Here is a 13,198-nt window from a genome sequence, read left to right as displayed (position 1 = left end):
CTCCTTTCAATTATGCAGGAACAGGTAACCTGCCCGGAAGATCAAATCTGCCAAGAGCACCACTTCCTCCTCATCCTGACATGCAGTCCCAGCCACATTTTCCTTTAATATTTTCTTTTGGAAGCCAAGAGACACAAACATCTGTAAGTCCTGGTCTCTGTCCTTAAGGGCCTCATGGTGCTGTTCTAGGGAAAAGCCCTCTGCAGGCCGAGAGTTACACGTGTACACAGGACAGGTGTCCTGCTGCATTTGTGAATTGCCAGGTGATCTCTGGAACACAGGAGCAAAGTGACAGGTACTATGGGTCGCAAATGCTCAAACACATCATGCCCCTTAGAAAAGGCAACTCTGCATGTCCAACCTCTCCAATTTTCTGATACAAATTAATGATTCTTTGAGAAGATAGTCAAAGAACGTCTTTTCTCTTTTAAAAGGGCACATGTTGACTAGATATCCTTAGGCACATTTATGTGCCTTGAATTAAAAGTTTTTTCAGAACCTGGTAGAAGTTCCTTCAAAATTTAAAGGAACAAGATATTAAAGGTATATATATATAATCTCACCAAAAATAACCTCCACTGGTTCACAGCACTTATCGTCTCTACACTAAAATCAAGTGTAAATGATTTGCTAATTTTTAAAGAAGTTTACTGGGAGCAACCTCACAATCACCCCATGATGTGAGCAGGACAGGTATTATAGTGTCCCTATTATGAAAGAACAAAACTGAAGCTCGGAGAGGGTAAGTGACTTCTCTAGATCACTCAGTTGTAAGTAGAAGAGCACTGACAATGAAATCCCCAATGTTCTCAACACCTCTATTTTAAACAATAAGTGATTTCTTAAAAAGTCACCCTAGTCCTAAAATTAAAGCAGCTGTGTGGCTAAAAATACCCACTTTGTCCATTAAATGCTGGCAAGTTTGTGAAGAAAAGTTAAGTTCTTTTTGTTATTCTGTCACCCCTTTAGGTACCTTTTCCTTCTCACGCTTGGCACCAATGTCTTTACAGGTTTTCTCTACTGCCCTCTGAAAACCTGCTTTCAAGAGCCATATTACATATGACTCTCAGTAAGGTGTAAGTGAATAACAAAAGTTTAAAATGCCATCCTTCTCAGGAATACATCTCACACAATCTACATACATCTAACCCCTAAGCCTTATAATAAAGCTTTCACATGAGCAACTCAGGCAGCCATCCGGAGGAGGCAGAGATGGCTTTTGGTGGAGTGAGATCTTTTCACAACCCCAGCTGACCTGTGTCACCACCTAAGTCTGGTCCTGGATTTTATACTGCACTTGGTCGTACTGTCTCCAAGGAGGAGTATTTTCCAAAAGCTCTAGTAGAATAATACTCTTCTATTTGAAGAGACTCCATATAGGTAAGTCTAGATACGCCATTGGTTTAAGATTCTCCTATGTCCTCCATTTTCTAGGGACAGTCCTCAATGCTCTCTCATTCCCATCCTCATCACTGTCCCTGGGATAAGCCACATGGGGACAGCTATTTTCAGGATAACAAAAGACCTGAAGAACAGATTCTGGGGCAAAAATCCTTTTAAACTATATTGAAAACAGTAGCGAGCTGTAAGATGTCTCTCATTCATTCACACACCAAACTTACTGAGCTCTACTGTGTAGTATTTCTAGTAGAAATAACAAAACAAGGTATTGCCTCAGCCCCTGAGCAGGTCATAGTTTAGTGAGACCTGCAAACAACTATAATAAAGTGATATGAACTGTAAAGGAAGTAGGAACAAGAACACAATGAAAACACAGATTAAGGAGGAATTAATTCTTCTGCCAGGAAGCAGAAGAGAGAAGGGTCAGGGAAAAATTTATAGCTGGTGCCAACTGAGATGAGCTTTGTGAGGTATTCAGGACTCCTTCCTCTTCCTCTCCCTCTTCTCCTTCCTTCTCCTCCTCCTCTTCTTCTTTCTGTAGACTTTATTTTTTAGAGTAGTTTTAGATTCACAGCAAAACTAGGCAGAAAGTACAGAGTTCCCATATGTCCCTCTGCCTCCCTACCACACACACAACCTCTCCCACTCTCAATATCCAGAACCAGCATGGGGCATTTATTACAGTCTGTGGACCTACAATGACACACATCATTCTCACTCATAGTCATAGTTTACATTAGAGTTCACTCTTGGCGTTTTAATTCTATGGGTTTGAACAAACATATAATGACATGTATCCTCCATTATAGTATCATACAGTGTAGTTTCACTACCCTGAAAATCCTCCATGCTCTGCCTGTTTATCCCATCCTGCCCCATCATCCCTGGCAACCACTGATCCTTTTACTGTCTTCAGAGTTTTTTTCCAGAATGTCATCTAGTTGGAATCCTACAGTGTGTAGCCTTTTTCAGAGTTGCTTCTTTCACTTCATGATATGCATTTAAGGCTCATCCATGTCTTCTCATGACTTAATGGCTCATTCCTTTTTAGCGCTGGATAATATCCATTGTCTGGATGTACCACAGTTGATTTATCCATTCACCTATTGAAGGACATCTTGGCTGCTTCCCAGTTTTGGCAACTATGAATAACGCTCCTATACGTTTTCTTTTTTTTAGACCACTTTATTGAGACTTAATTCACATACCATAGAATTCACCCATTAAAAGTGTGCAATTCAGTGGCTTTTAGTGTATTCACAGTGTTGTGCATTCATCACCACAATCAACTTTAGGACATTTTCATTATTCTAAAAAGAAACTCTTCCCCATAGGCTTCATTCACCCTTCAGTCCTCTCATTCCTCCTGCCCCCACCCTAGGTTACCACTAATCTACTTTGTCTACTGACTTGTCAATTCTGGATGTTTCATATGAGTGGAATCATACAATATATGGCCTTTTGTATCTGCCTTCCTTCACTTAGCATACTGTTTCAGGGTTCGTCCATGTTGTAACATGTATCGATACTTCCTTGTTTTTATGGCAACTCATATTCCCTTATATAGATACACCATGTTGTATTTATACATTGATCAGTTGAATATTTGGCTTGTTTCTACTCTTTGGCTTTTATGAATAAATCTGCTATTTCTGTACATGCTTTGGTGTGGATGTATGTTTTCATCTCTTGCTTATTCATTTTTATAGTAACTAAAGTCATACTTTGTCTAAGCATGTTGCTTTCTGAGATTTGCTTAGTAAAACCGTATTAGATTCCCTACGAAATGAGATCTCTGGGGTCTCAATGCAACTTTTATCAAATGTCTGGGTGCATCAATTTGCCCTCCTGCCAACACTTGCAAAATTAGCCCTTGAATCAGCAGGAATGATGGTGATGCGTAATGTTTCAGAATAATGAACACCTTATGTTCTCAAGGTTCTATTCTTAGAAAGTCAGAAAAGGGTGTGGGAAGAGTAAGTGCGATCCAGCCAGAGGGAACACGAGCGAACCTAGAACATATATAAAAATACACGTCTGGTCACGCTAAAGCACGGTAGGTGCCTGAGGATGAGAGTAGCAAAAAATTGGGCTGAAAAAGTAGAAGGGGAATCAACGGTGGAAGCCTTTGAGTGACAGTTTAAGGAAACTTGAACTTTGTACTGAGGGCAGTGGGAAGCTTCATAACCAGGAGAATGGCATACTCTGTTTCAGAAAGATGACTGGCAAAAGAGAAACTAGTTGAGAGTTCATGAAGAAATATGCCAGTTAATCACTGTATCACATAAGACCCCCCTGCAGATGAGAGCAAACCAGATGAATTCTGGCTTGCTTAATTTTAATTTATTGGCTTATATTTCTCTGCAATATAGGAGTAGATCCGGGTTCTGACTCACTATCCCTTGGTTCTGCTTTCTCAGTGTTGACACATTCCCAAGCCGCTTCTCTTGTGGTCCCATGATGGCATCCAGCCAGGAAAAAACAGAGAATTGTTGCCCCAGTGTTCTCAACTAAAGTCCCAATATTCAGGTGAATGGCACCAGCTCAGGTCATAAGAACACTCCTGAGATAATTACTGGGAACTGGAGAATACTATTGGCCTGGTCTTAGCCAGTGCTACTCAAAGTGTGGTCCATGGACCAGCACTTGTTTCCACATGCTTGTTACCACCTGCAACAAGGGTAGACATTGAGGATGATAGACACTTCTATTACAATCTGACAGAGTAACTGAGTCTAATAATTAAAACCGAGGCTTGTATTTTGTTTGTCTTTGTTTTTTGTGTCATTTTTTTTCAGTGATTCATTTGCACTGCGTTTTGTGCAAGTATCGGCCCACGGTGGATGGGGGAGTGGGAGAGGAAGCAAACTGGTCCTTCACCACAGAAAGTCTGAGAAACTAATGTACATGCTCCACTGTGGAGTCTGGGAGTGAGTCAGCGTTCTGGAAGCACACTGGGAGACTTTGGGAAGATCTTTCCCTCGTGCCATGAGAGGGGGCAAAAATAAATGTCCACTATAATCGTGAGACTTAATTTGGAGAAGGAGAAGGAAGGATACTGCCAGACTTACTTCAGCTCTTTCATTTTCTCATGCTTTCTTCCACATTGACCTGCCCTCATTCAGAGTCCCTAGTAAGAATTTACTCTGCATAAGCTCTGGATATGGCCATTTTTATAGGCTAAACATTACATACACATTCACCTACCCTCCCCATTGGAACTTTGATGACTAGAATCAAAGCATTTGAATGGCTCTCCTAACCCATTAAGAGAAAAACAACTTTGAGCAAGACTAGCACAAGGTAATTACTAAGCTGAGCCGAATTCCTTTGCCATGCTCTTGGCACGGAGGTATGGAAACTCCAGAGCCCTATAAGAGGTCTAAAGGAAAAAAAAAATGTTCAAGACAAATTTCAGCGATCTCAGTTTCCCATTAAAAATACATTTTAGAAAACTGTTTTAGGTTAACTTGCTAGGGCAGTTGTATGGCAAGAAAAAGTGTGCAGCAATTTGGCAAATTGCAGCTTTCATTTCTCTTTTAAAATAAAATGGAAACAATAAAAACACAATTAAAAATAAAATTAAAAAAACATAATCTGAAAGAGAATTTTGATTCTTTCTCTAATTAAAGCTCTGCAATTAAAGTTTTGCTGGAGAGCAAGCCGTGTTCTTCATCTCCCTGTCCACAAAGGGCTAATACAGGTCCAGCATTTGAGATGTCTGCTACACTTAGAGCAGGAAATGGCTTTGGAGAACCTTCTAGTCTGGCTTTCTCATTTTACAAATTGGAAACTGAGGTCATGGCAGGTTTACTTCTTCTCTCCTTAGTCCTCTCTTTCATTCGTGTGTGTGCATGTGTGTATGTGAGTGTATGGATGTATGTGTATTTTCTCTCAGAAGGCTTGGAAACTTGGAGTCTGCACAGTGTTAACATAATTCAGACACTCAATATGGGACTTCTATCTTTCCAGGGTCCTAACTCACCTTCTAGTATGAAGGTGGGGGGTTCAGTAAGAACCAAATTTTATCCTGTGCTGCCTCAAAATGTGCAATTCTTGCCTAAGTGAACTTTACAAACATTAGGAAGTTTTTTGGTGAAAATCTAATGGAAATCTAGTGCATGCCTTCCTACCATCTGCAATAAAATAAACTGAATGTAATGTTCCTTCATGACCCAAGCTTAGTCTAATAAAAAGTTGTGGTAGTCCAGAGGAGCAGGTGTATTCCAGGATATAGACACAGAGGCACACTGGCCCCAGAAGCTACCATCATTTAAAAAAAAAAAAAAAAAAATCCATCACTTAGAATTTAGTGGATTACTTCTTTTTCATATAAATGTAGTGGTTGTTTATCAACTACATACACAGTGCAAAACCGACCTATGACAGAATGACCTTTAGCAGGGCACAGGACTACCCTTAAGGGTTAATGCAGTTTAGGTCAGCCCTGGGGGGTGGGGGGTGAGGGAGGGAACCGTAAGGAGGAAATGGAACAGAACTCAGGTCTGGCGGGTACTTAATATGTGCCCCAAACTTTCACTCATTTCATTTCTTAACTATCCTGTGAGGGAAGAAATATTTTTCTCATTTTACAGATAACAGAACTGAGGCCCCGAAAGACTAAATAACTTGCCCCGGTCCACAGAGCAAAAAGCTAAAAAGTGAGGCTATGACCCAAGCTTGCTGTGGTTCCAGGCCTGCATCTTCCCTCCACACCATGCTGTCCGAGACAACAGAGTCCCTGGGCCTTGGTCCTTGATGCTTCTCCGTTATCATCCCAACGGTTATGTTCTGTGATAGAACAAACCAGCCTAAAACTTCCTGACTTAAAACAATGGCCATTTTATTTGCTCACAATTCTGTAATCTGGGCTGGGCTCAGCCAGGTGACTCTTCTGTTGACCTTGCCAATGGTCACTCTATGGATTCATCCAGCTGTCGGTCAGCAGGGGCCTGGGCTTGGCTGGGCACTGAATAGCTGGGCTTTTCTCCCATGGCCTCTCCACAAAGTGCCAGCAGAGTAACAGAATCCTTATAAGGCAGATCGGGGCTCAGAGCCCAGAAGCAGAACTTCTTAAGTCTTCCCATATAGACACAAGAAGGCGTACAGCATCACTCCACCATTTCTAGTCAGTCAGAATGAGTCACGGGCCCTATTCCAGTTCAAAGAGCGAGGACTACACAAGGGCAAATACAGGGAGATGTGATCACTGGGGGACAGCAGTGTAACGGGTCACCACCAACACTAAAGTTTCCTGTGTTTTCTGTTCCTTATACTCTTATGTCCAGTTTTTCTCTCTTCTCCTGTAAGTTTCTCCACTTTTTCCTACCAGTTCTCGGTTTCCCTGCATTGTAACTGGCCTTCCTTAGTCCGCTGCAGAGGATTCCTTTCCTTCACATCCGGGAACTGACTGATCACATCATGTCAACTCTGTTCTACAGGTCGTCCATCTTTGCAGCTCAGGTGTTGTATCGTCGGAGAGTCCTTTGCTTTTTGGTTGCTGTTTTGCTTTGCTTTTGCACCCGGCCCCAAAGCTGGAAGAATAGTTTAAAGGAAAAGAAGACATCCCTGAATCGAGAAGCAACTTAAGTGGATACACTTCAATGCTTTGCCCTTATAAATAAAATCTAGAACTTGTGACCTTTAGTTTTACCTGCGAGAAGGCAAGATGTCCGGTTCAATGGGCAAGTCAACAAATCGATGTTTACCATGTTTTACATGCCTTAAATTTCAAATCTCAGCCATCATTCACCAGGGCAGAGAAAGAAGAGAGGGCTGCAGGAATCAGATAATTCCCAGCATTACAATTCTGGTTCCCAGCACGTTGCTTCTTACCTATGGCTAAGATGAGATCAGATTACATTTCCAATGAATCATTCAACCTGTCTGATCACTGCTTTCTGCTGCCAGGAGAGATTCAAGAGTACCAACAATTAACCAGAGCCAGGAGAACAGGCTGTTCAGATACTACCAGCATGAGAAGGGCAAAGGAAATGAGAAAAAGAAATTTTAAAACACCCCAGGTGAAGATCCTTGCAGAAGGGATCATGGGTTTCCATTTGAAGTCCTGGGGAATTAAAATGAAAGTTAAAAGTTGAAATGTGAATTACCCTTCAAGAGCTTCTAAATTCTTTCACCGACAATGTTTATCATCGTTTCTTTTATTCTGCTCCCTGAGGCCAGCCTTTGGATCCCTGATTGTTGGATTACACCTAGACCAGACATTTAGGTGCAAAAATGAAGGGAATTAAATTCAATTTGGCTATTTATACATCTAAATTGCTCAAGTTAAGGGGGCAATGGAGATAAAATGTCTTCATTATTATTTTAGATTAATTCATTGACTCCAATCTGATCTGTGCTCTATAGTCACAAACATCAAAAGTTGATTGAAAATGTGCATAATTTCATACAGAATGAATTATACATGAATTCATTATAACCCTCACAATGATTTACACAAAATCCAATTAACATTCTATGAAACTTCTGGAGAATCTGACTAGATTCTGATGTTCTCAGGAAGAAAAATAAGTTTATCACTGAAAGTCTTGAAGAAAGCATATGAGATGGGACTAGCCACACTACATATTTAGATATAAGGCCGTATCGTATCATTAAAGTAATTTACTACTGAAAGAAACAATGTATAGACACAGAACACAGACCAGAGTTAGTCCGGAAATTGATCTGGATCCATGTAAGAATTTGCTAGAAAATAAAAATGACATCACCAAAAAGGAACTTGTACAGGAGTAACTGAGTAGGAATTTAAGGAAAATAAAATTAGTCTAGATGCATCCCTCATAGTGTACAACAAAATAAGCCCCAGATACACCATAAATATTTAAAAATATCTTTCCAAATGCCCAAGCAAGGTGTTAGACCTGTGAATTTAAGACCCAGGATGAGGGGTGCCAGGGTGGCTCAGGTCACAATCCCGGGGTCATGAGCATCTTGCCTTCAGCTCAGGTCATGATCCCAGGGTCCTGGGATTGAGCCCCGCATCGGGCTCCCTGCTCAGCGGGGAGCCTGCTTCTCCCTCTCCCTCTGCTCTCTCTCTTTCAGATGAATCAATCAATCAATCAATCAATATCTCAAACAAAACAAAACAAAAACCAAACCAGGATGACTTTCTAAGCTTAAAATCCTTTTAAGAAATCATAAAGCAAAAGACCCAACTACTAAGATTACATAAAATTTAAAACTTCTATTTGTTAGGGGGGAGAAAAAGCACAAACAACTACTTTTTATTTTTTATTTTTTTATTTTTTTAAAGATTTTATTTATTTATTTGACAGAGAGAAACAGTGAGAGAGGGAACACAAGCAGGGGGAGTGGGAGAGGGAGAAGCAGGCTTCCCACCGAGCAGGGAGCCTGACATGGGGCTCGATCCCAGGACCCTGGGATCATAACCTGAGCCGAAAGCAGCCGCTTAACTGACTGAGCCACCCAGGCGCCCCTAAACAACTACTTTTTAAAAAGCACACTGGGAAGATTACATTCGGGAAATCTGGCAAAAAGTTAGCATCTTTAGAAAAGGCATGATTTTACTACTATAACAGGAGAGAACATTTTCATATCTATTATTTGTTGGTGAAGATTTTCTGTCCATGGCCTTTGTTCAAGGCAGCAGAATTAATCTCCTTAAAATGCCATTTCCTGGGGCGCCTGGGTGGCTCAGTCTGTTAAGCATCTGCCTTCGGCTCAGGTCACTGGATCCCAGGGTCCTGGGATCGAGTCCCGCATCGGGCTCCCTGCTCAGCGGGGAGCCTGCTTCTCCCTCTCCCTCTGCCGCTCCTCCTGCTTGTTCCCTCTCTCTCTCTCTGTCAAACAAATAAATAAAATCTTTATTAAAAAAAAAAAAAAAAACATTTCCTTATGACATTTCCTTGTGACAAGAGTACAGCAATTCTGTCGCTTACCATTCTCTGACCTCAGCCATTTTAGTACATATATACTTGACATATCCCTATACCATCTGCACACAATATTTATTTAATAATTTTCTTTAAATCAACTCTGTTTCACTTAAATGAACTTTGTTCTAGCCAATAATTTCTGTGACATCATTGTTAGATGTTAAAATTTAAATCAGTAAACCTTGAGCAAAGCAAATGATCCGACCCTCCACAATGTGGGTGAGCCTCACCCAATCTGGTGAAGGACTTGAGAGAAAAGACTGAGGTCCTCCAAAGAAGGAATTCTGCCTCCGGACTGCCGTAGGATTCAAGATTGCAACATCAGCTCCTGCTATAATTTCCAGCCCGATCACCTGCCCCGCAAATTTTGAACTTGCCAACTTCCTCACTCACAAGAGCCGACTCCTTAAAAAAATGCCCACCCTTACCCCTTTGTGTGTGTGTGTGTGTGTGTGTGTGTGTGCATCTCCTATCCTATTGGTTCTGTTTCTCTGGAGAACCCTAATACCCTTACCAGCCTTCGGGAGCACTGACTTTCCAAATCGCATTCAAATGTCTTGGCCTAGATGCCCATGCTTACCTCAATCTAGCTCTTCCTTCTGATTCCATGTTCATTTCATGTGACTTCCCAGTGTGTACTCCGCGTTACTCCAGCTGGTCACCTCACATCTTTATCTGTGCTCCGCATTCTGCCGAGAATGCCTCGCTTTGCCTGCCAGTCCTTCCCTGTTCCTGCCTTTGGGGCCTGGATACATTTCCACATGAGGAGCTGAGGAAGAAATAAAAGGCGGAATGAGATCCTCGCACCTAGACATATGCAAAACCAGCTTTGGCAAGGAAGGTTTCATCTCGTGTGCCAATTCTGACCAATTGGTGGCAGTTACTTGGAACGTTTTAGGAAGGATTCAGAGGCTGTGTCTGTCAGAAAGCATGCGGGGATCTATTAGTGATGTCTGACAGTAGAAGGGCCAGGGTGGTAATAAACTTCCTACGTAACTGCCACCTCTGGCTTGGTTATTAAAGGAAACTGGCCAAGAGTATTTTCCTGGGCCCTTTCCAATTGCCTATCCAAACAAGGTATTAGATCTATAAATATTTTTTACAAAAACTAATCTACATTTACATATGTAGAGAAAGTCAACAAGAGCATTGAAACAAAGGAAGGAGTACAGAGAACAGGCTACATTTGCCTCCCAAACATCTCCTTTTCCACAGAGTACCAAATGTTAAGACAGAATATGCCTGCTGGGGCGAGTGCTTTTGGGAATACAAACAACCCAAGATGTCAGTTTAGCACTTCCTTGACCATGCTGCCCAGCACCTGGACACTGGGACCTCCTCATAAATGCCTTTGCCCCAGTTCTCTTGCGGCAGCAGAAGTTGCATTGGTCCCTCCCCCACATCCCTGCCTTCCCACCCCTGAACTGCTGAAATGAGAACAGGAGCAACCCTGTTCAGCACACCAAGGTCAGAGTAATTGATACAGATCTTCCTGAAAGTCAAACCAAAACTGTCCTAGTAGAAAATCACACTACGCCTGGTTTTCAGTGGCTCTTTCCCATAGTTTTTAAGGTTGGGGTGGGGGGAGCATGATTATTTGTGCAGCTGCTTTAGGTTACTTTCATTCATTCTGGACTTGAGCACTTCTTTCCAACAGGACAGTGTGATAGGCACTAAAGATACAAAGAGAAATCGTATTTGGTCTCTGCTTTCAGGGAGCTCCTAGCATAATTGATAGTCAAAGAATATTCAGAAACATTATCTTAGACCAAGGTCAGCAAACTTTTTCTGTCAGATAATAAATGTTTTCAGCACTGCAGGTCATGTGTTCTCTGTTGCAACTGCTCAACTGTGCTCAGTTGTAATACAAAAACAGTCATAGACAGTACTTAAATAGATCGTCATGGCTATGTTCCAATAAAAATTTGTCTACAGAAAAAGGCTGCTGGCCAGATTTGGCCTTTAGTTTGCTAATCACTGCCTCAGACTTATTGGGCAAATTAGGACCTGAGATGAACATCTCTCAAAGGAAAAGGTAAAAAAAAAAAAAAAAAAAAAAAAAAAAAAAGTGGCTCCGCTTTTGGTTAGTGTGGTTGCTTGAGTAATCAGAACCTTATTCCTTGATGGTGATTTTTAAAAATTTATTAAAACTCCAAATAAGATCTATGGCATCTCCTGTGAATATGTGAGGAAATAAAGCAGTTACATTTAATAACAGAATGACTTTATTCACTTAAAAATATTTAAGGAGGGGAAGACGAACCACGACAGACTATGGACTCTGAGAAACAAACTGAGGGTTCTAGAGGGCAGGGGGGTGGGGGGATGGGTTAGCCTGGTAATGGGTATTAAAGAGGGCATGTATTGAATGGAGCACTGGGTGTTATATGCAAACAATGAATCATGGAACACTACATCAAAAACTAATGATGTAATGTATGCTGATTAACGTAACATAATAAATGAAGGTTTTCCCTTGATGGCAAGCAAACACACACACACACAGCCCACCATGCCGATTCCAAGGCACCCTGAGTCGGTATGTCAGGAACAGAGGATAATATAACAGGAAAGAAAGCTGCAAAATTTTAAAAAAATTTTAAAGAAAGAAAGAAACCATGCTCACACAATTTGTATAATATACCTAACTCATAAACACACAAAAGGAGAGTTGCCCAGAAAGTGAGGAAAAAGCAGGGGGAGACTCCCAGATGCTAACAACAGGGGAAGCTCTTCCCACCCCTGGGACTGCCTGGAGGGAGAAGGGGGGTGCAAGTGGGGGGCTGTCCTCAAGGAAGACAAAGATTTGCTGCAGGTACACATGACAGCCACCAGAGGGCGAGGGAGCGCAGGCCAGGGGAGTGCACGGCAATAACTTGGAGAAGGACCAGCACACTTGGGTCTATACAATCTAAAGTGTGTGTGTGTGTGTTACTGCATTAATTCATATCCGTTTATTTATTTAGTACAGGCAGATCTCAGAGATCGTGCAGATTTAGTTCCAGGCCACCACAATAATGCAAATGCCACCATAAAGCAAACAATTCAATCATTAATATTTTTCTGGAAGTCATTTTTTTCTGGTTTCCCAGTGCACACAAAAGTTATGTTTATTACACTACACTGTCATCTAGTAAGTGTACAATAGCATTATCTCTAAAAAAATAAAAATTAAACCATGTTGAATTAAAAAATATGTTCTTGCTAATAAATGCTAACCGTCGTCTGAGCTTTTAGCACGTTGTAATCTTTTAGCTGATGGAAGGGTCTTGCTTCAGTATTTGCTGACTGATCAGGGTGGTGGTTGATAGAAAGCTGTGGCAATTTCTTAAAAGAAGACAACTACGAAGGTTGCCGCCTCAGCTGACCCTTCTCGTCACAAAAGACTTCTCTGTATCGGGCAGCGCTGTGGAGGGATGTGAAGAAATTGGAGCGCTGTTGGGTGGGAATGTGAAACAGCATAGCTGCTGTGGAAAACGGTGTGGAGGCTCCTCCAAAAATTAAAAAGAGAGATACCATATGATCCGGTAATCCCACTTCTGCATATGTATCGCCCAAAACTGAAATCAGGATCTGAAAGGGGTACCTGCACTTCGAGTTTCATAGAGCACTATTCTTAGTAGCCCACGAGAGAAAGCCATCCAAATGTCCACCAACGGATGGATGGATGGGCTCAGAGAATATGGTATGAATGAGTAAAGAAAACGTAACATTATTCTTAAAAGAGAAGGAAATTCGGTCACACGCTACAATATGGATGAACCTTAAGGATAGTATCCTATGTAAAATAAGCCAGTCATACACACACACACACACACACACACACACACACACCCCAGATATTGTCTGATGCCTCTTATATGAGATCTCTAAAG

At 41.5% G+C, this 13,198-nt stretch overlaps 1 long non-coding RNA gene across 1 annotated transcript in view; it reads right to left on the bottom strand.

The window, feature by feature from the left end:
• Positions 1-2,565: 2,565 nt before the first annotated feature.
• The window catches only part of LOC118549877 (uncharacterized), a 30,993-nt gene continuing 20,360 nt past the window's right edge, over positions 2,566-13,198 (bottom strand). Inside the window, exons 2-3 of the long non-coding RNA XR_013450296.1 lie at positions 9,904-10,092; positions 2,566-6,935 (exon numbers count right to left, since the gene is read on the bottom strand). This is a non-coding gene — a long non-coding RNA (uncharacterized LOC118549877). The remainder of the gene's footprint in view (positions 6,936-9,903; positions 10,093-13,198) is intronic.

The sequence above is a fragment of the Halichoerus grypus genome, chromosome 8 (assembly GCF_964656455.1).
Source record: "Halichoerus grypus chromosome 8, mHalGry1.hap1.1, whole genome shotgun sequence".
Classification (NCBI taxonomy): domain Eukaryota; kingdom Metazoa; phylum Chordata; class Mammalia; order Carnivora; family Phocidae; genus Halichoerus; species Halichoerus grypus.
This window is presented reverse-complemented; position numbering and strand designations above follow the sequence as displayed.